Source organism: Hemiscyllium ocellatum, chromosome 5 (genome assembly GCF_020745735.1).
Source record: "Hemiscyllium ocellatum isolate sHemOce1 chromosome 5, sHemOce1.pat.X.cur, whole genome shotgun sequence".
Classification (NCBI taxonomy): domain Eukaryota; kingdom Metazoa; phylum Chordata; class Chondrichthyes; order Orectolobiformes; family Hemiscylliidae; genus Hemiscyllium; species Hemiscyllium ocellatum.
The window spans coordinates 96,257,734-96,284,264 of NC_083405.1; the positions used below are offsets into that span (position 1 = coordinate 96,257,734).

Here is a 26,531-nt window from a genome sequence, read left to right on the forward strand (position 1 = left end):
ATCACCACATCCCTTCCCCTCTAAGTCCAGAGATGTAGGCCTGTTCTTTTTATTGTAGCCTCTCCTGGGGGCATGTTCACAGTGGGTCCAGTTCTTCTGACTCACCTTCGGATATGGAAGGTATGAACCAGGCCATAGCTCAACTCTTGCACCGAGAATAAATTCATTCTTTTCGTCAGGCAGTAAAAGACTGCGGCAGCCGCCGTATCCATCTCAGCCTCTGAGGTTTCTTCGACACCAGAGGGAGGGGGAGAGCCCGGGAGTTCCATCAGCCTTTCAGGCTGTTCTGAGGGGCTGGGTATGTTTTGCTTCTGCCTGGTTTGTGAGTTTGCAGCTTTCATGTGGTCCATGTGTTTGTTCAGGACCACTTCAGCAACCTGAACTTTGTAAGTCATGGCATCTGATTTTGTGTCTAACATGCAACTTACATATGCTGGTCCATTTCCACCATTTTGACACCAAACCTCATCCCCTGAAGTAAATTTTCTCGCTCACTTCGAGGAAGTATGTGGCTGGCACTGGCATTCCTGATGTCATTTCATCCTCACTTCCCAGGTCTCAGAAGATTGGATTTAACTTCGTGCAAAGTCTTCTCCCCGTTAGCAATTCTGCTGGAGTTATCCCCGTAGTTGCATATGGGGCGGATCTCTAATCAAATAGGAACTGGAACATACTGGTATTTAGTCAAGCTGTAGCCTGTTTCCTAAAGCTTTTCTTCAAAGTTTGGACTGCTTTGTCTGCCAGACCATTGGATGATGGATGGTATGGAGCTGTCCTTATATGTCGAATGCCATTCAACTTTAGGAAACACATGAATTCCCTGCTGGTAAACGATGGCCTGTTGTCTGTGACCAACACTTCCGGGAGTCCATGTATTGCAAAAGATGGTTGCAACTTTTCTAACATTGTCCCCATGTTTGATTAATTAACTCTCTGCACACCGAACCCCTTTGAGTGGACATCCACAATGACAAAGAAAGTTGAGCCGATGAAAGGTCCAGCATAGTCCAGCATTGCAATAAGTCCAGTGTTTACCCAAACATTCCCATGAATGTGAGGAGCCGTTGGCAGTAATTTTGGTCCTTGTTGGCACTCTGGACCTATGTCACCAACACACCTATGTCTACATTCAATCCTGGCCACCAGGCATAACTCCTCACAAACATCCTCATTTAGACACCACCGGATAACCCGGGTGGAGTTCAGCCTGTGTCTGGCAGTGGCCTTTGCTTGGGACAATCACTGTTGCTCTTCATAATATTATGCCTTCCGCAAAGATAGTTCCCTCCGTAACTACCTGGTCAGGTCCATTCCCCCCCCAACCCACTCTCCCATCCTGGCACCTTCACCTGCCACCGCAGGAACTGTAAAATCTTCACCTACACCTCTTCCCTCACCTCTATGCAAGGCCCTAAAGGAGCCTTCCACATTCATCAAAGTTTTACCTGCACATTCACTAATATCATGTATTGTATCCGTTGCTCCCTCCCGATGCGGTCTCCTCTACATTGGGGAGACTAGGCGTCTCCTAGCAGAGCACTTTAGGGAACATCTCCGGGACACCCGCACCAATCAACCACACCGCCCCATGGCCCAACATTTCAACACCCCCTCCCACTCTGCCGAGGACATGGAGGTCCTGGGCCTCCTTCGCCACTGCTCCCTCACCACCAGACGCCTGGAGGAAGAACGACTCATCTTCTGCCTCAGAACACTTCAACCCCAGGGCATCAATGTGGACTTCAACAGTTTCCTCATTTCCCTGTCCCCCACCTCACCCTAGTTCCAAACGTCCAGCTCAGCACTGTCCCCGTGACTTGTCCGGAGTTGTCCTACCCGTCTATCTCCTTTTCCACCTATCCACTCCACCCTCTCCTCCCTCACCTATCACCTTCATCCCCTCCCCCACTCACCTATTGTACTCTATGCTACTTTCTCCCCACAACCACCCTCCTCCAGTTTATCTCTCCATGCTTCAGGCTTTCTGCCTTTATTCCTGATGAAGGGCTTTTGCCTGAAACGTCGATTTTGCGGCTCCTTGGATGCTGCCTGAACTGCTGTGCTCTTCCAGTATAACTAATCCTGAATCTGGTTTCCAGCATCTGCAGTCATTGTTTTTACCTAATATCTGGATTACTCCCAGTGCTACGAACTTGTGAGGTCAGGAATAGGAGGATAGAGCAGATGAATGCATGGCTGAGGAGCTGGTGTTTGGGAGAAAGATTCACATTTTTGGATCATTGGAATATCTTTTGGGGTAGAAGTGACCTGTACAAGAAGGAACGGATTGCACCTAAATTGGAAGTGGACTAATATACCGGCAGGGAAATTTTTTCGAACTTGGAGGATTTAAACTAGTAAGGTGGAGGGGTGGGACCCAGAGAGATCGTGAGGAAAGAGATCAGTCTTAGACTGGTACAGTTGAGAACAGAACTGAGTCAGGGCATGCAGGGACAAGGCAGGACTAATAAATTAAACTGCATTTATTTCAATGCAAAGGGCCTAACTGGGAAAGCAGATGAACTCGGCATGGTTAGGAACATGGGACTGGGATATCATAGCAATTACAGAAACATGGCTCAGGGATGGGCAGGACTGGATGTTCCAGGATACAAATGCTGTAGGAAGGATAGAAAGGGAGGCAAGAGAGGCAGGGGAGTGGCATTTTTGATAAGGGATAGCATTCCAGCTGTGCTGAGGGAGGATATTCCTGGAAATACATCCAGGGAAGTTATTTGGGTGGAACAGGAATAAGAAAGGGATGATCACCTTATTGGGATTGTATTATAGACACCCTAATAGTCAGAGGGAAATTGAGAAACAAACTTGTAAAGAGATCTCAGCTATCTGTAAGAATAACAGGGTGGTTATGGTCGGGGATTTTAACTTTCTAAACATCGACTGGGACTGCCATAGTATTAGGTTTAGATGGAGAAGAATTTCTTAAGTGCGTACAAGACAATTTTCTGATTCAGTATGTGGATGTACCGATCAGAGAAAACTTGACTTACTCTTGGGAAATAAGGCAGGGCAGGTGACTGAGGTGTCGGTGGGGGAGCACTTTGGGGCCAGCGACCATAATTCTATTTGTTTTAAAATAGTGATGGAAAAGGATAGACCAGATCTAAATGTTGAAGTTTTAAATTGGAGAAAGGCCAATTTTGACTGGATTAGGCAAGAACTTTCGAAAGCTGATTGGAGGCAGATGTTTGCAGGTAAAGGGACGGCTGGAAAATGGGAAGCCTTCAGAAATGAGATAACAAGAATCCAGAGAAAGTATATTCCTGTCAGGGTGAAAGGGAAGGCTGGTAAGTATAGGGAATGCTGGATAACTAAAGAAATTAAGGGTTTGGTTAAGCAAAAGAAGGAAGCATATGTCAGGTATAGACAGGATAGATCGAGTGAATCCTTAGAAGAGTATAAAGAAAGTAGGAGTATACTTACGAGGGAAATCAGGAGGGCAAAAAGGGGACATGAGATAGCTTTGGCAAATAGAATTAAGGAGAATCCAAAGGGTTTTTACACATATATTAAGGACAAAAGAGTAACTAGGGAGAGAATAGGGCCCCTCAAAGATCAGCAAGGCGGCACAGAAGATATTAAATGAATATTTTGCATCAGTATTTACTGTGGAAAAGGATATGGAAGATATAGACTGTAGGGAAATAGATGGTGAAATAGATGTCCATATTACAGAGGAGGAAGTGCTGGATGTCTTGAAACGGGTAAAGGCAGATAAATCCCCAGGACCTGATCAGGTGTACCCGAGAACTCTGTGGGAAACCAGAGAAGTGATTGCTGGGCCTCTTGCTGAGATATTTGTATCATCGATAGTCACAGGTGAGGTGCCGGAAGACTGGAGGTTGGCAAACGTGGTGCCACTGTTTAAGAAGGGCAGTTAAGACAAGCCAGGGAACTACAGACCGGTGAGCCTGATCTCAATGGTGGGCAAGTTGTTGGAGGGAATCCTGAGGAACACGATATGGGGCGGCACGGTGGCACAGTGGTTAGCACTGCTGCCTCACAGCACCAGGGACCTGGGTTCAATTCCCGCCTCAGGCGACTGACTGTGTGGAGTTTGCATGTTCTCCCCGTGTCTGCGTGGGTTTCCTCCGGGTGCTCCGGTTTCCTTCCACAGTCCAAAGATGTGCGGGTCAGGTGAATTGGCCATGCTAAATTGCCTGTAGTGTTAGGTAAGGGGTATATGTAGGGGTATGGGTGGGTTGCGCTTCGGCGGGTCGGTGTGGACTTGTTGGGCCGAAGGGTCTGTTTCCACACTGTAAGTAATCTAATCTTCAACATGTATTTGGAAAGGCAAAGACTGATTCGGGATAGTCAACATGGCTTTGTGCGTGGGAAATCATGTCTCACAAATTTGATTGAGTTTTTTGAAGAAGTAACAAAGACGATTGATGAGGGCAAAGCTGTAGATGTGATCTGTATGGACTTCAGTAAGGCATTCGACAAGGTTCCCCATGGGAAACTGATTCGCAAGGTTAGATCTCATGGAATACAGGGAGAACTATCCATTTGGATACAGTACTGGCTGAAAGATAGAAGACAGAGGGTGGTGGTGAAGGGTTGTTTTTCAGACTGGAGGCCCGTGACCAGTGGAATGCCACAAGGATCAGTGCTGGGTCCTCTACTTTTGTCATTTACATAAATGATTTGGCTGCGAGCATAAGAGGTACAGTTAGTAAGTTTGCTGATGACACCAAAATTGGAGGTGTAGTGGACAGCGAAGAGGGTTGCCTCAGATTGCAATCGGATCTGGACCAGATGGGCCAATGGACTGAGAAGTGGCAGATGGAGTTTAATTCAGATGAATGCGAGGTGCTGCATTTTAGGAAAGCAAATCATTGCAGGACTTATACACTTAATGGTAAGGTCCTAGGAAGTGTTGCTGAACAAAGAGACCTTGGAGTGCAGGTTCATAGCTCCTTGAAATTGGAGTCGCAGATAGATAGGATAGTGAAGACGGCATTTGGTAAGCTTGCCTTTATTGGTCAGACTATTGAGTACAGGAGTTGGAAGGTCATGTTGCGGCTGTACAGGACATTGGTTGGGCCATTGTTGGAATATTGCGTGCAAATCTGGTCTCCTTCCTCTCGGAAAGATGTTGAAAGGGTTCAGAAAAGATTTACAAGGATGTTGCCAGGGTTGGAGGATTTGAGCTATACGGAGAGGCTGAACAGGCTGGGGCTGTTTTCCCTGGAGCATCGGAGGCTGAGGGCTGACCTTGTAGAGGTTTACAAAATTGAGGGACATAGTTAGGGGTGACCTCATAAAATCACGAGGAGCATGAATAGGATAAATAGACAAAGTCTCTCTTCCCTGGAGTGGGGGAGTCCAGAATGAGAGGGCATAGATTTTGGGTGAGAGGGGAAAGATATAAAAGAGACTTAGGGAGCAATGTTTTCACCCAGAGGGTGGTATGTGTATGGAATGTGCTGCCAGAGGATGTGGTGGAGACTGGTACAATTGCAATATTTAAGAGGCATTTGGATGGGTATATGAATAGGAAGGGTTTGGAGGGATATGGGCTGGGTGCTGACAGGTGGGACTAGATTGGGTTGGACTGAAGGGTCTGTTCCATGCTGTACATCTGTATGACTGTCTTAATGTGGCAGTTTCCCATTCACCCATATGCCAGTTAGAAACTTGATGGCAGCACTTCCTGACTTGAAAGTCAGAGCCAGGCACTAACATCTCAGGGTACACGCCATGGAAGTGACCACATGCATCTCCTGTCCGTAGACCTCAATAACAGACAGATATGATCTCTCCATCTCTATTGGCATCTCTCCAATCCTCTTGCTACTCTGTTCTGCGATTTAGTACCACACCCTGGAGTCCAAAGGCACTTCTCATGGAATGATGCTGCCAAGACACTTTGTGCAAGGCACAGACATCTAACTCAACCAGGGTGCGCACTCGAATCCTCACTTACTCCTAGTGCTCACTCACTTCATGCATACTTGGATTCCCACAATATCCTTGCCTTGCCTTTCCTTATCATTCCTTTTCTCAATTTACCCCCTTATCTGGACCTTACATGCTCACAGGTCTTCTGGAGGAGAAATCAAAGGACCCAAAACAGTAATTCTATTTTCTCTCTTCAGGTACTGCCAGACATACTGAGTTTCTCTAGCAATTTCTGTTTTAGTTTGTTTAAGATCTCCAGCACCTGGAGTTTTTGATTTGTTTTATTTATTTATTATAGCTCTTCTATCTTGCATTGCTATTTGGTGCAGATTTAAAGCCAGGCAGCTTGTCATGCCTGACAACAATCTTCAGTGAAGGGGGTAGACATGTTGCTGTACATGTATAATTGTATAATGTCAATCTCACATCTGCATCATGTGTCAGTTGTGAATGTGGTAAGTATATTGCATGCACATCAATCAAATAGCTTTGTATAAGTTGAGTCAAGGGAGACACTCTTGAGTCAGGGACTTCTGACACAAAAAGTGTCACAGAAAGGGGAGTCAATGGCTAGTGGTATTATCGCTGGACTGTTCATCCAGAGGCCCAGATAATGTTCCAGCGACCTGGTTTTGAATCCTGCCATGGCACATAGTGGAATTTGAAGTCAGTTAAAAAAAAAGCTGGAATTAAAAGTCTAATGATGACGATGAATCCATTGATGACTGTCAGAAATGCCCATCTGGTTAACTAATGTCCTTCAGAGAAGGAAACTGTCATCCTAACCTGGTCTGGCCTACGTATGACTCCAGACCCACAGCAATGTGGTTGATTTTTAAATGCCCTCTGGGCAAATAAGAATGGGCAATAAATACTAGCCTGGCCAGTGATGTCCTCATCCTGTGAATGAATAATAAAAAAAAGTCAAAGCACCAGGGTCCCAGGTTCTGTTCCAGCCTCTGGCGACTGTGTGGAGTTTGCATGTTCTCCCCATGTCTGTGTGGGTTTCCTCCCACAGTCCGAAGATGTGCAGGTCAGGTGAATTGGCCTTGCTAAGTTATCCATAGTGTTAGGTGCATTAGTCAGAGAAATTGGTCTGGGTGGGTTACTCTTCGGAGGGTCGGTGTGGATTGGTTGGACCGAAGATCCTGTTTCCACACTGTAGGGAATCTAATCTAATCTCCAGTATCAGCCTGGGAGTTGGGCATGGTCATTGTGCCATTTGGGGTGGTCAGGGTTGGGGTGCATACCTTTGCAGTCTGGGGAGTGAGCCTGGGTAATCCTTATGGGTCCAGTACAACCAGTCTGGTAATTGTTATTAGGAGAGCTGCACAGTCTTGAGTTGGGTCTGGCCAGCCATCATTTGAGACTGTTCTTCCAACTGGATCAAAGAGCGGGCCTCCATTGTCCTGGGGGTCCATCAACTAAATTCGAGGGATATTTATCAGGGTATACAACTATGGGAAATAAATTGGGATTTCAATTGTGATGACTGAGAGCAACATACTGGGATGCAGAGGAGAAGAGTCTTGTGTGAGGAGGTAACTCAATATTTGAGGAAATAGGATAGAATGTGGAATTGAAAGGGGTAACAGGGAAGGGTGTCATCAATGGTGAAGACCACCCTGGCTTTGATGGGGTACAGTGAACTATAATTGACATGTTGATTCAATATGTCTGGAGAAAGAACGCCTCATCTTCCGTCTCAGGACCCTCCAACCCCATGGCATCAATGTGGGTTTCACCAGTTTCCTCATTTCCCCTCCTCCCCACCTTATCAGAGTTCCAACCTTCTAACTTGGCACCACCCTCCTGATCCGTTCTACCTGTCTATCTTCCTTCCCACCTATCCGCTCCATGCTCCCCTCCAACCCCCTATCACCATTACCTCCACCTCCACATCTGCCTATCACACCCTCAGCTACCTTCTCCCCAGCCCCACCGCCCTCCCATTTATCTCACCACGCCCTCAGCTGTCTGCCTCATTCCTGATGAAGGGCTTTTGTCGATAACATCGATTCTGATGAGCCTGAGACTGCTGTTTCCATCCATTGGCCTGGAAATAACGTGCATAATGGAGCTGAAAATGGCTGCAACCACACTTGAAATGGCTGATGTAAATGCTTCAGTCTAAGAGGGAGTAGTTATCACTTTTGAGTGATTTGAGGCCCTTCAAAGAGCAATAGCATTACAAAGACAGACATACCATATAGCTGAAGGACACCCGCATGCACGATCCTTGGACATTATCCTATTTTGTGAGCAACAAATCCTGTCTGCAGACACCTTAAAACACATGCTGCAATATCAGGTATTGAAGATTTGGACCCTCCCCTGCCCAAAAGAGGGGCCTGGGTTTCATGATCGGTCAAAAGAATCACTAGGAGTACAGTCTGTTTAAAGCAAGGTTACCAGTTTAATGAAATAAGGCAGTCTGGCACAGATTTGTTCAGTAACACAGAGGTTAAAGCTTCTGTGTTCCGTGGGGAAATTGCACATTTGGATATGAGCATAAGAGGTATAGTTAGTAAGTTTGCAGATGACACCAAAATTGGAGGTGTAGTGGACAGCGAAGAAGGTTACCTCACACTACAACAGGATCTTGATCAGATAGGCCAATGGACTGAGAACTGGCAGATGGAGTTTAATTCAGATAAATGCGAGGTGCTGCATTTTGGGAAAGCAAGTCTTAGCAGGACTTAAATACTTAATGGTAAAGTCCTAGGGAGTGTTGCTGAACAAAGAGACCTTGGAGTGCAGGTTCATAGCTCCTTGAAAGTGGAGTCACAGGTAGATAGGATAGTGAAGAAGGCGTATGGTATGCTTTCTTTTATTGGTCAGAGTATTGAATATAGGAGTTGGGAGGTCATGTTGCGGCTCTATAAGACACTGGTTAGACCACTGTTGGAATATTGCATGCAATTCTGGTCTCCTTCCTTTTGGAAAGGTGTTGTGCAACTTGAAAGGGTTCGAAAACAATTTACAAGGATGTTGCCAGGGTTGGAGGATTTAAGCTATAGGGAGAGGCTGAACAGACTGGGGCTGTTTTCCCTGGAGTGTCAGAGGCTGAGGGGTGACCTTATAGAGGTTTACAAAATTATGAGGGGCGTGATTAGGCTAAATAGACAAAATCTTTTCCCTGGGGTCAGGGAGTCCAGAACGAGAGGGCATAGTTTTAGGGCGAGAGGGGAAAGATATAAAAGAGACCTACAGGGCAACTTTTTCACGCAGAGGGTGGTACGTATATGGAATGAGCTGCCAGAGGATGTGATGGAGGATGGTACAATTGCAAAATTTAAAAGGCATTTGGGTGGATATGTGAATAGGGAAGGTTTGGAGGGATATGGGCCAGGTGCTGGCAGGTGGGACTAGATTGGGTTGGGATATCTGGTCGGCATGGACACGTTGGACCAAAAGGTCTGTTTCCATGCTGTACATCTCTTTGACTCTAATTACCATTGAACAATAAGCAATTTTTATGTTTTTTAAGAGACAATATAAGGAATTACAAGGAAAGACCAATCAAATGTAATAAGGTGACATGATTGACAGCAGGTTAATCCAATGATATTTCCTGGGAAATGGTTTTGTTTTACGCACATCATCATCTCATACTTGCAATTCAAGGTTAGTACGAGTGGTCAGTTAATGTTTTATGATTCAGTTTATGAAGATTCCATTGTCTGCTTTATCTTCGAATTCAGCTCACTCAACAAAGCAGAAATGTAGGTTCACAGTGTCAAATCATAACTTGAAGCCATTTTGTTGTGTTATTTTAAATTGAAAAGCCATTTTGTGGTTAATAAAAGCCTACATATACTTGTTGCTCCTGACAACAGCCTAAATTCAAATTTTAAATCTTCAGTATCAGTCTCACTAATGGCTGTGATGCACAAGCAATGTATTGTGGCCTGGAAAGATTCACTCTTGTTCCGAAAGTAGCACTAACCTTCTAAGTTCCCATAACTTGCACATGCTGCAGGAGCTGCTCAATTCACACCTTGAACCATAAAAGCTTAGGTAGTGCTAGGGATGGCTGTGCTCTGCATTTTTTTGTCTTATAATTGCAGCTAGACAGAATTTGTTCATGCAGCTGCTAGTGATAAGTGAACATATATTTCAAAATATAATAATGGTATTGACAATGAAGTGTCACCCATGTCACCAGTGTGCTATCAGAAGGTTGTTATTCATTCCCTCTGACTATATCTTGATGCAGTCTGGAGGTCTGCAACTGTGATGGAGGGAACATGCCACACAGTGGAGTCTATTGACCTTGGAAGTTTGGGAACCCTTGGGGTGCACAGGGCTCGTGGTGTTAGATATGCTGAATGGGTCATCCCTAGAGGTGGGTGTGCCCATGTTGGCTTGAACTCCCACAGGACTGAAGAAGGCAGGCAGATTGGAGGTGGAAGGCCAGCCACCTCTGGAGTTTCCTTGTGTAGATTTCCAGGGAATCTGCATGTTGTTCCTCCTTCATCTGGGTCCTATTGGAACTGCTTTATTTCCTTATGAGGAAGGACACTTTGTGTGAGGTCAAAGGTGCTTAACGCTCTGTGGAGTGCAGATGTGTGTGTGAATCCAGCAAACACTGAATGTGCTGGATCGACTCCATTGCAGCTGCCAGCTTGTCTGTGGAGGCAGCTAGAGGTTTGCATGCCTGAAGCAATATGGTGCCATCGGGTTTGGTGCAGTTCAGTTATCCAATCCCTCCAATGAACCTGTTGCTGCTCCTGTGTCTGCTTGTTCATTTTGGTGAACTTCTTACCCGCTGATCGGATGGGATGTTTTCAGCCTGGAGCTGAGCAAGTCAGAGTCCTATGGCACAGACACAGGCCCTTTGGCCCAAACTGGTCCATGCCGACCAAAATGTCAGTCCACACTAACTCCATTTCCCTGCTCTTGGCTGATATCCTTCTAATCCTTTCTTATCCGTGTATTTGTGAAAGTGACTTTTAAGTGTTGTTAATGTACCTGCCTCAACTACCTCTGCTGGCAGCTAATTCCATATGCGTACCACCCTCTGTGTAAGAAAAGTTGCCCCTCAGGTTTCTTTTTATTCTTTCCCCTCTGACCTTAAACTGAAGCCCTCTAGTCCTCGAATCCCCAAACCTGGGGAAAAGACTGAGTGCGTTCATTCTATCCATGCCTTTCATAATTTTATACACCTCTTTAAGGCTCCCCCCCACCCCCAATCTCCTACGCTTTAAAGAAAAAATGTCCGAGCTTGTCCAACCTCCCCCTATAACTCAGACCGTTGAATCGAGGCAACATCATTGTAAATTTCTTCTGCATTCTTTTCAGTTTAATAACATGCTTCCTTTAACAGGGTGACCAAAGCTGAGCACAATACTCCAAGTGCTGCCTCACCAACATCCTGTGCAACTGCAACATAACTTCCCAACTTCTCTACTCAATGCCCTGACTGACGAAGGGCAGTGTGCCAGAAGCTGCCTTCACTATCCTGTCTACCCGTGTCTCCACTTTCAGAGAACTGTGAACCTTAACTCCAAGATCCATCTGTTCCACTACACTCGTTAAGTCCCGACCATTTATCATGAAACTCCTACCTTGATTTGACTTTCCAAAATGCAAGACTCTCACACTTACCTATATTTAACTCCATTTGCCATTTCTCGGCCCACTTTCCTAACTGATCAATGTCCTGCTGCAATTTCTGAGAACCTTCCTCACTGTCCACGATACTGCCTATTTTAGTGTCATCAGCATACTTACTAACCATGCCTTGTACATTCTCATCCAAATAATTGATACAGATAAACAGTAATGGGCCCAGCACCAACCCCTGAAGTACTCCACTATTTACAGGCCTCCAGTCCGACAAACATCCTTCCATTATTACCGTCTGCTTCCTAACAAAAAGCTAATTTTGTATCCAATTTGCCAGCTCACCCTGGATTTTATACGATCTACTCTTCCAGAACAGCCTACCATATGGATCCTTATCAAAGGCCTTCCTGAAATCCATATAGACTCTATCTACCACCCTCCCTGTCAACCTTCTTGGTCATTTCATCAAAGCACTCTAACAAATTTGTGAGGCATGATTTCCCACTCTCAAAGCCATGCTGACTACCTTAATCAAACCCTGTCTTTCCAAATGAATATCTTATCCCTCAGAATCTTCTCAAGTAACTTACCCACTGCAGATGAGTTTGCAGGTCTATAGTTCACAAATCTTTCTTTGCAGCCCTCCTTGAATAATGGCACAATATTCCTGATGAAGGGCTTATGCTCGAAACGTTTCCTGATGAAGGGCTTATGCTCGAAACGTCGAATTCTCTATTCCTGAGATGCTGCCTGGCCTGCTGTGCTTTGACCAGCAACACATTTGCAGCTGTGATCTCCAGCATCTGCAGACCTCATTTTTTACTCCAATATTCGCTGCCCTCCAGTCTTCCAGGACCTCACCTGTGGCTGACAATGATGCAAAAATATCAGCCAGAGCCGCTTCAATTTCTTCTGTAGCCTATTGCAATGTTCTTGGACATACCTGGTCAGAACCAGGAGATTTATCCACCTTCATATGTTCTTATACATCCAACTCCTCCTCTATTGTGATGTGGACTATCCCCAAAGTATCACCACTAATTTCCCCAAGTCTTCATTTCTTTCTCTGTGATAAATGCAAGGGAGAAATATATATTGAGAACCTCGCCCATCAACTGCGGTTCTACATGTACATGTCCACTTTGGTCGTCAAGGGCCCTATTGTCTCTCTAGTTATTCTTTTTCCTTTAATATACTTAAAGTACCCCTTTGGATTCACCCTAATCTTCTCAGCCAAGGTATCTCATGCCCCCTTTTTGCCTCCTGATTTCCTTCTTCAGTAAACTCCTGCATTCCCTGTATACTTTAAGGGATTCCCTTGATCCCAGCTACTTGTGCCTGAGCCACATCTTTTTTCTGGTCAATGCCTCAATATCTGTTATCCAGGGTCCCCTATACTTGCCAACCTTGCCCTTCACCCTTACAGGAACATATAGACTTTGAACTCTAGCTATCTCACTTTTAAAGGCCTCCCATTTGCTAGAGATCCCTTTGCCTGCAAACAAACTACTCCAATCAACCCCTGCAAGCTCCTTCATCAAAGTACGCCTTGACCCAATTGAGAAATTGAAGCTGTGGATCAGTTTTAGACCTCTTCATAACTTTTAAAATTAATAGAACTATGATCACTGGCCCCAAAGTGCTCCCCACTGTCACTTACGCCACCTGTCCCGCTCTATTTCCCAAGAGTAGGTCGGGTTTTGCCCCTTTCCGAGTAGGGCTGTCTCGACATTTCTTCAGCCAGAGAGTGATGGACCTGTGGAATTCATTGCCACAGAGCACAGTGGAGGCCAGGACAGTAAATGTCTTCAAGGCAGAGATTGATAAATTTTTAATCTCGCAAGGAATTAAGGGTTACTGGGTGAGTGCGGGTAAGTGGTGTTGAAATGCCCATCAGCCATGATTGAATGGCAGAGTGGACTCGAAGGGCCGAATGGCCTTACTTCCACTAATATGTCTTATGGTCTTATATACTGCTTGAGGAAACTTTCCTTAACAAATTCCACCCTATATCAACCCTTAACACTCTGGCACTCCCAGTCTATGTTAGGAAAATTAAAATCCCCTGCTATGACATCCATATTGCTCCAGCAACTTTCCCCAATCTCCTGCATATTAGTTCCTCTAATTCCCGTTGACTATTTGGAGGCCTATAGTACAACCCCAATAACTTATCCATCCCGTTATTATTTCTTAGCTCCAAACACAAAATCTCACTGGATGATACTTCAGTTATTTCATCCCTGATTACTGCTGTAAGAATCAAAAATGCAACTCCCAGGTCCCTTCTTCTACCACCTCTGTCCTACCTAAAGCACCTGTACCCTAGTATATTAAGCAACCAGTCCTGTCCGTCCCTTAGCCTTGTTTCTGTAATGGCTATAATATCCCAGTCCTACATACCTATCTACGTCCTGAGTTCAACAGGCATTCCTTGCTCCCTGTTATGTTCCAGCTTTCGACTGATTGTCTCTGATTACCATATCCCCAGTGAACCTCGCACTTGCCTCCCTGCTGTTGAGGATCCTACCCCCCTGCCAATCTAGCACTAGTGGTGGCTAGTGTTCTTGGTCCCCCTCCAGTTCAGATGCAATCTGTCCCTCTTGAGCAGGGAACCTCTGCCCTAGAAAAATCCCAATGATCTAAAAGTCTGAATCCCTGCCCACTGCATCTATTTTTTAGCCAAGCATTCATCTACCATATCCTCCGTTCTTAGTGTCACTAGCACATGGCACTGGAAATAATCCGGACATTATCACTAATGAGGTCCAGGTTTTTAATGATTTTCCTAGCCGTCTATAATCAGCCTGTAGGACCTCATCCCCATTTCTACCTATGTCATTTTTGCCAACGTGTGCAATGACTTCTGGCTGCTCCCCCTCCCCCTTGAGAACGTTCTGCACCTGCTCTGACACTTCCTTGATCCTGGCATCTGGGAGGCAACACACCATCCGGGATTTCCGTTTGCAGCCATAGAATCTCCTATCTGACCTGTAACTAATGAATCTTCTATCACTGAGGTCCTGTTTACCTTTACCCTTTTCCTGCTGTGCCCCAGAGCCAGTCATAGTGCCATCAACCTGCCAGTGCAGCTTTCCCCTGAACGGTCATTCCCCGTCTCTCAACATCCCCAACAGTATCCAAAATGGTATACTTGTTTTCGAGGGGAATGGCCACAATAGATTCCTGGACTCTCTGCCTACTCCCCTTGCCTTTCCTGGTAGTCACCCAGCTACTCTTTGCCTGCATTTTTGATGTGATTAACTCACGAAAACTCTTACTTACGAAACGCTCAGCATCTCAGATGATTCTGAGTGCATCCAGCTCCAGTTTCCTAACATGGTCTCCTAGGAGCTGCAGCTGGGTGCACTTCATCCAGGTGTTGTCATCAAGGACAGTGAAAGTGCCCCTGAGTTCCCACACCCTGCAGGAGGAACGTGCAACCAGCCTAACTGCCATCTTAACTGCTGTAAAACGAAAACGGAAAGTTAAAAGGAGCTTACCTGTACCTTGTTGCTAAGCCACTGCTTGCCAAAGCCCCTTGAGCCAAAGCCTCACTACTTACTCTGCCATCAACAAATTTTGCAACATCATATCTTTCTAGCTCTCCATTTTGTTTTTGGTTAGAGGAGGAAAGGAAAGAAACACTATAGTGACGTAGTGAGCCTGTCATCAAGGAGTGCATAAGGTCCAAACACTACCCATAGTCCATAAGAAATAGGAGTGGGAGTAAGGCTATTTGGCCATCGATTCCACTCTGCCATTCAGTCGTAGCTGATCAGCATTTCAATGCCACTTACCCACACTCTCCCCGTATCCCTTAATTCCTTGCGAGGTTAAGAATTTATCAATCTCTGCCTTGAAGACATTTATCATCCCGGTCTCCATTGCACTCCATGGCAGTGAATTCCACAGGGCCACCACTCTCTGGCTGAAGAAATGTCTCCTGGTTTCCATTCTAAATTGACCCCGTCTAATTCTAAGGCTGTACCCATGTACCCTATGTTCCCCACCTGACAGAACAATTTCCCAGCGTCCACCCTTTCTAAGCCATGCATTATCCTGTAAGTTTCTGTTAGATCTCCACTCAGCCTTCTAAAGTCTAACGAATACAATCCCAGGATCCTTAGCCGTTCATCGTATGTTAGGCCTACCATTCCAGGGATCATCCGTGTGAATATCCGCTGGACATGCTGAAGTGCCACTATGTCCTTCCTTGGGTGTGGGGTCCAAAGTTGGACACAGTATTCTAACCAGAATTTTATAAAGTCTCAGTAGCACATCACTGCTTTTACATTCTAACTTTCTTGAAATAAATGACAATGATATAGTGTTTGGGCCTTAAGCACTCCTTAACACCAGGCTCACAACAACCTGCCATTCAGTGCAGGTGACTGCTTGTCCTCAGTGGATGTCTTGCTGAGGTCCTCCTGGTAGTGGACACTAGTTGATGCAAATCTTCACCTCGATAAACTCTGCTGGTTTGGTTTCCAGCTGTCCTGTGTATGCTGGTGTGTCCTGGGTGTTTCTTTCTTGTACAACTGCAGAGTCATGGCAGTGATGTGCTCATTAGTATGTGCTCCCAATTCTAATTTAGCTGAAGTATCCTCCAAGGCAGGAGTGGGCAATTCATTCTTCCAAAGGGCCACATGACAAACCTGAGTTTTGTTGGAGCACCGAACCAACAATAAGTTGAACATAATTCTGCTCAGTATTAATTTTCTCCCATTGTAAAAAGTACTAAATTATATAGTTTTGCACTGAAATTTATAATCAAAAGAATACGGATATTCTGTTACAATAAAGATATGAAATTGTGGAGTAGGTCAAATATAGAAGAAATAAACAGTAAAAACAATAATTTCAGTATTTCATTTTATTGTTAACATGTTAATCTCACAAACCATTAATGAAAAATATTTTCGTTATTGTTCAGAATTACAAACAACAAACAACTCTATACAAAAAGACAATAAGTGCTTTTGATGTTTTTCAGTTCATTTTACTTGTTTAGTGAGAAAAATCCAGTCTGTTTTGGGCTTGAACAAGTGCACTGAAATCTGGTTGAACGTCTGAGGTGGATAGGCGAATAACAGCTGAGAGGTGATCATCAGTGATAGAGGATCTGTATTTGGATTTGTTGAACTTCATCACTGAGAATGTCTGCGTATATAGGTAGATCCAAAGAGGACTAGAATCTTCTGAGCATGCCTCCTCATGTGTGGAAAGTTCTCCCCTTGGAGGGAAGAGTAAAAATCAAGCAGTGAGGCTGACCTAAAGTACTCTACCAGGAGTGTGTCAGACTGTAGATCAATGAGTTCACGCTGAACATCACTAGATGCATTCTCCACATTGCATGTAAATGGGGAAAAGATCATGTGCATTTCATTCTCAACCGTTTTGAAGTCTTGAAATCACCTTGAAAATTCACCATGCAGTGCTTCTAACATAGATGAGTACCTGTGGAAGTGATCAGCTGAAGGTGCGGCTTCCTTCAGTGTTGGTAGGTGGGTGAGAATGTTGTCCTCCATTTGGCTTGAGAGAAGCTGCAACTTTTTCATAAAAGCCTTCACCAAGTTGTACATTTCATGTACAAAAAGGCTCTTGCACTGCAGTTTCACATTTAGTTCATTCATAAGTGCAGTGACATCAACAGCAAAACCAAGGTTTGCAATCCAGTCTGCATCTGAAAGCTGTGGAATGCCATTCCCTTTCTTCACACAGAAATCTTGAATCTCTTCTCTCAGGTCCCACACACTTTTCAGCATTTTGCCCAGGCTGAGCCACCTGACAGCTGTGTGGTAGCCTATGTCACGATGTTCAGTCTCATTTTCCTCTAAAAGTGCAACAAACTGCCTGTGATTCAAAGCTGATGAAGTTAACTATTTTAATTACAACATCAACCACATGGTTAATTTTTAACACTGACTTACACAACACTTCCTGATGTATAATACAATGCAAAAATATCAATTTCTGTTCAGGGTCAATTTCTGTCACTTTATCCTGCATTCTCTTTGAGTCCAACATTTTTTCCCGTTAGATTTGGACAACCATCCGTTGTCACATCCGCCAGCTTGTCCCATTTTAGTCCCAACTTGTCCAAACATGCATTTACATCTGTGAACAAATCACTACCAGTTGTTGTTCCTTTCATTGACTGCATGGCTGTCAGCTCCTCCGTGATTTTAAAGACTGTAGTTATCCCACGCACGAAGATGAGTAGCTGGGCTGTGTCACGTACGTCACAGCTCTCATCCAAAGCCAAGGAAAAAAGTCAAAGTTGACTGCTCTGTGCTGCAGCTGAAGCTCCAGATTTCTCGCGATATTCCCAGTGCTTCTTGTTACAGTGCGTCGGGAGAGGGGCACATTCTCAAATGCCTCCTTTTTCTCTGGGCATATTAGTTCTGCAGAGTCCAACAAGCACTCCTTTATAAACTCTCCATCAGAAAACGGTTTACTGTTTTTGGCGATTTTGTGGGATATGACATAACTTGTCTTGGCGTGAGCTGACATTTTGAGGGCTAACCAGCAAGCATCACTTTTAGGTGTTCATGCATGCATGCACATACACGTGCATGTATGTCCATACGTAAATAAATAAAGCATCCTTTTCAAAACAAAAGCAACACAGTTGTATTGCATGCATGGCGTAAATACTTTTTCATTTATGTTCTAATTTAAGATTCACCTCATGCGGGCTAGACAGGAACAACCAAAGGACCGGATATAGCCCGCGGACCGTAAAATGTCCAGGTCTCCTCCAAGGTATCAGTATCTGAGATGGTGGATGGTACAGAGGCAGTCTTGCCAGTGCATCCATTGTGGAATGAGTGGCTTGTTTCTCAGAGTTATAAGTCACATAACACCAGGTTATAGTCCAACAGGTTTATTTGCAAGCACTAGCTTTCAGAGCGCTGCTCCTTCGAAGTGGAAGGCGAAATGTTTTGTGGTGTAGTCCTCTTAGATACTGAGACCATGCTGTTTACAGTTTTCTTTTCTATCACGGATGAGGGTATCACTGACTAGACCAGCATTTATTATCCATCCTTAATTGCCCAGAGGGCGGCTAAGAGTCAACCGCATTTCTGTGGATCTGGAGTCACATGTTGGCCAGACCAGATAAAGCTGGCAGTTTCCTCCCCAAAAGGACATTAGTGAACCAGGTGGGTTTTTCTGATAATTAGACTTTTATTTCCAGAGTTTTATGGTGTCTGCAGGAAACTCGAGAAAAAGTGTGACAAATAAAATGTTGTTGTGGTTCTGTTTGCCGAACTGGGAATTTGTGTTGCAAACGTTTCGTCCCCTGTCTAGGTGACATCCTCAGTGCTTGGGAGCCTCCTGTGAAGCGCTTCTGTGATGTTTCCTCCGGCATTTATAGTGGCTTGTCTCTGCCGCTTCCGGTTGTCAGTTCCAGCTGTCCGCTGCAGTGGCCGGTATATTGGGTCCAGATCGATGTGTTTGTTGATAGAATCTGTGGATGAGTGCCATGCCTCTAGGAATTCCCTGGCTGTTCTCTGTTTGGCTTGCCCTATAATAGTAGTGTTGTCCCAGTCGAATATACCGGCCACTGCAGCGGACAGCTGGAACTGACAACCGGAAGTGGCAGAGACAAACCACTATAAATGCCGGAGGAAATATCACAGAAGCGCTTCACAGGAGGCTCCCAAGCACTGAGGATGTCAACTAGACAGGGGACGAAATGTTTGCAACACAAATTCCCAGCTCGGCAAACGGAACCACAACAACGAGCACCCGAGCTACAAATCTTCTCCCAAACTTTGAAAATAAGATGTGGAAGTTTGGATGTGTTAAGAGCACATTTACAGTAGTGGTAGTGGGAGAGTAGTACAGCAGTGGACTGTGCTGCTTACTTGGTTGCTGGTACATGCATGTTACAACATCACCATAGAACCAGTCTCTGTCCTGGTTGACAAGTGTCATGGATGAGGAGCTGAATATGGGGTACCTGACTACCTATTCTGGCTTCCTCCATCCTGGAATGAGACACAGAGAAGTATTAAAGAGGCATGAAGGGAAAGTACCTGGCACCTGCTGATGCACGTGGTGAAAAGTGGTGAGGTGTCCCAAGTGAGTGAGTAGGCAGTGGAGGGGGCATGCAGGGTTAGTCAAGGAGTTTTGCATGGGTGAGAACCAATGAAGGAAGATGTTGCATGTAATAGTATGTAGACCATGAGCCTTGGAGGGTGATATGTGCATAAGAAAAAATAAAATGAGTATTACATGTCACAGAGAAGATAGTGGCACTTATTCTTAGTGAGTGAGAAACTCATTGACCTTCCTGCAGTACTACTGAATATTCCTCTAGATTATAGAAATGGCACTGACCCCAGTAGGAATCATGGACCAGGCCGGCAGGGTCTGGTGTGGTGACCTCCTCTGCCAGTCTGAAGGAAGAGGATGACCATCCATATTTGTCCAGGGCTTCCAGCTCCTGGCAAGCAAAACAAGAAGTCATGTATAGGGCAGATAACACAAACTGTGTAGAGTAACTCCGGACTACTGACTAGATGCAAGACCACCTTTCAAGTATGATGTTGACAGTATCAGGGATAATGGGATATCCTGGCAGTGGTGAGTACTTCTGCCAGGTGAATGTGACAAGCAGATTATCAAGGGCCATGGTGCATGAAGTAATAAGGCTGGTTTGGGATGAGATCATGAAAAAAACCTGCTATGCTTCACATAAGGACACTGTCCAACTCACTTACATTGACATTCGATTTGTTATTTGATACAGTCTATAGTTGTAAAAGTACTGGTATTAATTAAGAGATTAATTGGGATTTTAATTGCAAAGGAAGTTTAAGCAAGATAAAGAAAATTATATAAATATAAATAGATATAAATGCTTTTGAAAAGGATTAGATTAGATCGCTATAAAGTTGTTAGAAGGTGATTTTTTAAAAAAATGTGCACTTTTTAAATGTAAAAACATTCAGCAGTCATTAGTGCGCATTGATAAATAAACCAAAATTAACGGGCATAGGCTGGAAAAAAGTAACATTTGGTAATGTAATTTCAGTAAACCTTTTAGGTGGTATTTCTCTAAGGGCTGTTATCATGTTGGAAAGAAAGTCTTGCAGTCAGCATCATGGTGAAGCAGTCTGGGAAGAGTGTCAAAAGGTGATGCAAGGTCAAAGAAAGCAGCTGATTTGGTGAGTTAAGAGGGCTGAGCATTATACCATTTTTATTGCTTATAGTTTCTAAAGCTTTGATTTTTAGTAAAGTTTGTAAGGGCAATAATGCAGAAGACCATAGAAGAAGAGCTTGAGAGTAATTAATTATATTTGGTTTTGAGGGCAATCTAGTGATTCAATTTAGAGAGCTAAGCCATAGAAAAGAACTGAAGGCTGTGGTGTGCACCTCCACCTCTACGTGGGAAATGAAGCACAGTTCCAGTGTGTGGGACCAAACTGTGTGCAGAATGTGTCTCCAGCTACAGCTCCCAGAAGCCTGAGTTTCAGAGCTGAAGTGGCATCTGGGGATACTGTTGAGCATTTGTGAAGGTGAATGTCGTGGATGGCACACATACTGATCTAGTCACTCCACAGAGTAAGATACCACAGACAGAGGGAATGGATGACTAGCAGGCAGTGTGGGTGTCCCGTATGATCATTTCTCTGCAAAACATAGATACCATTTTGGGTATTGTTGGGGGAACTTGCTCTCTCAGGAAGGTAGCAGCAGCCAAAATTGTTGTGCCATAGTTGGCTCTGCTGTAGGTGAGAGGAAGAATAAGTGTGGGAAGGCTATAATAATAGAGAATTAAATTGGAAGTGGAATAGACAAACATTTCTGTGGCTGCAAAAGAGACTCTAGAATGGTAGGTTAACCCTTGGGTGCTAGGATTAAGGATGTCTCGGAACAGCTATGAGACATTCTGAAATGGGAGGGTGAACAGCCAGCGGTTGTCACGCACATCGATATCGACATAGGTAAAACAAAAAGTATGAGTGTAACTAATGTAACTTCACTATTTATAAAAGGAGGTAGAGGGAAAACACAAAATTATGTCAGTTGGCCTGATATTGTTTGCAGATAAAATGCTAGAGTCCATTATAAAAGATTTAATAGCAAAACACATGGAAAACACTGACAGGATTGAACAGAGTCGGCATAGATTTTCAAAAGGCAAATCATGCTTGACAAATCTTTTGGTTTTTTTTTTAGGAGTTAACTACTGGAATTGAGAAGGACAAGCAAGTGGATGTGGTTTACCTGGACTTTCAGAAGGCTTTCACTAAGGTCCCATGTAAGAAATCAGCATGTCAAATTAAAGTGCATGGGAGTGGGCAAGGTCATTAATGTCTGTAGCACAGAAAAAGACCCTTTGGGCCATCAGCACTGTGTCATTCAAAAACACAACATGGTGGCTCAGTGGTTAGCACTGCTGCCTCACAGTGCCAGGGCCCCGGTTTGATTCCCACCTCAGATGACTGTCTGTGGAGTTTGCACATTCTCGCCATGTCTGTGTGGGTTTCCTTTGGGTGCTCTGCTTTCTTCCCACAATCCAAAGTTGTGCAGGTTAGGTGAATTGGCCATGCTAAATTGCCTATAGTGTCAGGTGCATTAGTCAGAAGAAGATGGATCTGGGCGGACTACTGTTTGGAGGGTCAGTGTGGACTTGGGCCAACTGTAGGGGATTTAATCTAATAACCACCTAACTATTCTAATCCCATTTTCCAGCACTTGTCTCATCTGTTTGTATGTGTTGGTATTACAAGTCTACATCCAAGTACTTCTTAAATGTTAAGAAGGTTTCTGCTTTTTCACCCTTACAGGTAGTGAGTTCCAGATTCCCACCACCTTCTGGGTGAAATCTTTTTTTTCCTACATTACCTCTAAATCTCCTGCCCCTTACTTTAAATCTATGTCATCTGGTCACTTCACCAAAGGAAAAAGCTCCTTCTTGTCTATGTGTCAATGCCGGTCATGATTTTATACATCTCAATCATGTCCCCAATCTGTCTTTTCTGCTGCAAGGAAACTAACCCCAGTCTGACCAGTTTCTCTTCATAATCAAACCTCTCCGGCACAGGTAACATCCTGATAAATCTCCTTCTCCAGAGCAGACGTATCCCTCCTTAGTGTACTGACATGGGTAGAGACCTGGTTGGTAGACATGAAACAAAAAGGAGGAATAGATGGGTCATTTCCCAAATGCCAGCCAGTGACTAGTGGGGTGCTGCAGTGATCAGTGCTTTGATTTCAGCTATTCACAATATCTATGAATGATTTAGATGAGGGAAATAAATGTAAAATCTCTAAAGTTGTATATGACAGAATGTTGGGTGGGAAAGCGAACTTTCAGGAGGTGTAGAGATCTCCAAGTGTGATTTGGACAAGTTGGGTGTGTAAGGCAGATACATGGCAAATAAAGCATACTGTGGATAAATGTGAGGTTGTCCACTTTGGTAGCAAAAATACAAAAGCAAATTATTATCTGAATGGTGTCAGATTGAGAAAGGGGTCCAAGGATTCCTTGTACATCAGTTGTTGAAAATAAAAATGCAAGTGAAAAACACAACTGGTATTTTGGCTTTCGTAGTAAGTGGTGTTATGTGCAGGAGCTGGGATATCTTTCAGGAATTTCACAGGGCCTTGGTGAGAGCATGATTCGGATATTGATTGCAGTTCAGTCTCCTTATCTGGGGAAGGATGTTCTAGCAATGGAGGGAGTGCAACAGAGGTTTACCAGATTTGTGGGATATTAGGACTGACATGAAGAGATAGAGTTGAAGAGTGTGGTGCTGGAAAAACACAACCAGTCAGGGAGCATCCAAGGAGCAGGGGAATCGATGTTACGAGCATAACCTCTTCATCAGGAATGAGCAGTGGGGCAAGGGGTCTGAGAGATAAATGGGAGGGGAGTGGGGCTGGGAAAAAGGTAGCTAAGAATACAATAGATAGATGAAGCTGGGTGTGCAGGTGATAGGTCAGAGAGGAGGGTAGAATGGTGGGAAGGAGGATGGACGGGTAGGACAGGTCAAGAGGGTGATGCTGAGTTGGATGTTTGGATCTGGGATAAGGTGAAGGGAGGAGAAATGAGAAAACTGGTGAAGTCCACATTGACGCAGTGGTCGGAGAGACCCAAGGAGGATGTCCTTCCTCCAGGCGTTCGGTGGTAGGGGTTTGGCGGTGGAGGTGGCCCAGGACCTGCATGTCCTTGACAGAGTGTGGGGGGTTAAAGTGTTTGGCCACAGGACGATGGGGTTGTTTCATGCGCGTGTCCCAGAGCTGTTCTGCAAGTAGGCATCCTGTCTCCCCAATGTAGAGGAAGCCACATCGGAATGCAGAAGATGACATGTGGAAGTGCAGGTACATCTCTGACGGATGTGGAAGGCTCCTTTGGGACTTGGATGGAGGCAAGGGGGATGATGTAGGCACAGGTTTTGCACTTCCTGCAGTAGCAGGGGAAGGTGCTGGGATGGGAGGGTGGGTTTGTGGGGGACATGGACCTAACAAGGGAGTCATGGAGGGAATGATCTTTATGGAATGCCAATAGAGGTGGGGAGAGAAATATATCCCTGGTGGTTGGGTGTGTTTATGGGTGATGGAAATGGCGGAAGATAATGCGGTGTATGCAGAAGTTAGTGGGGTGGAAGGTAAAGACAAGGGTGTTCTGTCAGTGTTGCAGTTGGAGTGGTGGGGTTTAAGGTTGGAGGTGTGGGAAGTGGATGAGATGTGCTCGAGGGCATCATCGACCACATGGGAGGAGAAATTGCAATCTTTGAAGGAGGAGGACATCTGGTTTGTGCTATAGTGGAATTGGTACTCCTGGGAGGAGATGTGGCAGAGAAGCAGGATTTGGGAATAAGGGATAGCATTTTTACAGGAGGCAGAGTGGGAAAAGGTGTAATCCGGATAGCTGTGGGAGTCGTTGAGTTTGTAGTAGATGGCCGTGTTGAGTTGGTTACTATTAATGTAGATGGAGAGGTCCAGGAAGGGGAGGGAGATGTCTGAGATGGTCCAGGTGTACTTAAGGTTGGGGTGGAAAGTATTAGTGAGGTTGATGAACCATTCAACCTCTTTGTGGGAACACAAGGTGGGGCCGATACAGTCACCGATGTAGCAGAGGGAAAGGTCCTTTCTGACATCTCACCTTCACCTCCAACTTCATCTTAGAATTGCATTCTAAGCTACCTTCCCCCCCCCCCCACCCCAGTCTCACTCCCCTCCTGTTCTTCAGATGCTGCCTGACCGGCTGTGCTTTTCCAGCACCACACTCTGTGACTCAGATCTCCAGCATTTGCAGTAATCACTTTCCCATATGAAGAGATACTGGATAATTAGGACTATATTCATTGCAGTTTAGAAGGATGAGAGGGAATCTCATAGAAACATACAAAATTCTAACAGGACTAGATTGGGTAAATGTAAGAAGAAAACATTCCCAAAGACTGGAGAGTCCAGAAACAGGGATCACAGTCTAAGAATACATAGTATGCCATTTAGGACTGAGATGAGGAGAAATTTCTTCACCCAGAGAATATAAGTTTATGGAATTGTCTGCCACAAAAAGTGGTCTTCAAGAAGTAATTCAATGTAGTTTAGATTACTTACAGTGTGGAAACAGGCCCTTTGGCCAAACAAGTCTACACTGACCCTCCAAAGCGCAACCCACACAGACCCATTCCCCTACGTTTACCCCTTCACCTAACACTACGGGGCAATTTAGCATGGCCAATTCACCAAACCTGCACATTTTTTGGACCGTGGGAGGAAACCGGAGCTACCAGAGGAAACCCACGCAGCCACTGGGAGAATGTACAAACTCCACACAGACAGTTGCCTGAGGCGAAAATTGAACCCGAGTCTCTGGCGCTGTGAGGCAGCAGTGCTAACCGCTTTGCCACCCTAGTTCTTAGGGCTGAAGGGATCAAAAGGTATGGAGAGAAAGTAGGTGCAGGGTGCTGAGTTAGATCATGAGTCATGATCACATTGAATGGCAGAGCAAATTTAAAGAGCTGAATGCCCTACGTCTGCTCTTATTTTCTGTTTCTATGTATTATGAATATTTAGCTGTATTTCAGATGCTACAGTCATCTCAGTGGAGAGCTTGGCATTCACAGGTTTTTTTGAAAACTTGAAGAGGCCAGTGAAAGTTTGGCTGCCTTACAATTATGTAAGAGTGTCGGAAGTATTTTTTCAATGCTTAAATGTCTCCTGGGGCTAGCGAATGTAAAATTCTGTGTGAATGGCTGTGGAAGTAACTTGAGGGTATAGGGACCCACCATGGGTGGAGGCTAGAGGGTCTAACAACAAGAAAAGGGACAAATTCCCAGAGATCTAAGTTGGGTCTTCTAACCACCTTGCTAGCCTTTTGGCAGTCTATGCTGTTTCCAGAATCCATGGATCTGATTCTATTCATGCGCTACCCCATCCCCAGATCAAAAATAATGCATTTGGGGTGTTATACTAAAGTGGGTTTGGCAAATTGGTAAATTTCTCAACTTGAGCGACTGGCTTTGCTACCCAAAATCTCGCCCAAGTTTGTTTTCCAATGTAGCCTTGAGATAGAGACTCTAAATGATGTAAATTTGTCATTTGCTAAATGGTTTCACACTTGACAAATTGAGAATCACATTACCTGCACAGAACAGAAGTTTGACGTGACCATAAGAAAAGAAGAGGTGATGGCCTAGTGGTATTATCATGAGACTAATAATCCAGAAACTCACCTCATATTCTGGGGACCCAGATTCGAATTCTGCCACTCAAGATGGTGGAATTGAATTCACTGAGAAAAAAATCTGGAATTAAGAATCTACTGAAATCATTGTCGATTGTCAGAAAAAAAACCATCTGATTCACTAATATCCTTCAGGGAAGGAAATCTGCCATTCTCACCTGGCCTACATGTGACTTCAAACCTGCAGCAATGTGTTGACATTCATTTGTCCTCTGAAGTGGTATATCAAACCATTCAGTTGTCCTGACTGCTACAAAGTTTTAAAGAAATGAAACTGGTTGGATCAGCTGGCACCAATCCAGGCACTGGAAAAGACAAC

The 26,531-nt window shown here is 44.7% G+C and overlaps 1 protein-coding gene across 3 annotated transcripts in view; it reads left to right on the plus strand.

Moving 5' to 3' along the window:
- The window catches only part of LOC132816121 (threonine synthase-like 1), a 64,445-nt gene that overhangs the window by 24,533 nt on the left and 13,381 nt on the right, over nt 1-26,531 (plus strand). For 2 of the 3 annotated variants that reach the window (XM_060825580.1, XM_060825579.1), the window contains one exon: nt 21,691-21,772. The gene's annotated coding sequence lies outside the window, so the exon portion shown is untranslated. Of the gene's footprint in view, nt 1-20,625; nt 20,676-21,690; nt 21,773-26,531 lie in introns of those variants that run through there. The other variant, XM_060825581.1, reaches the window with a different exon arrangement.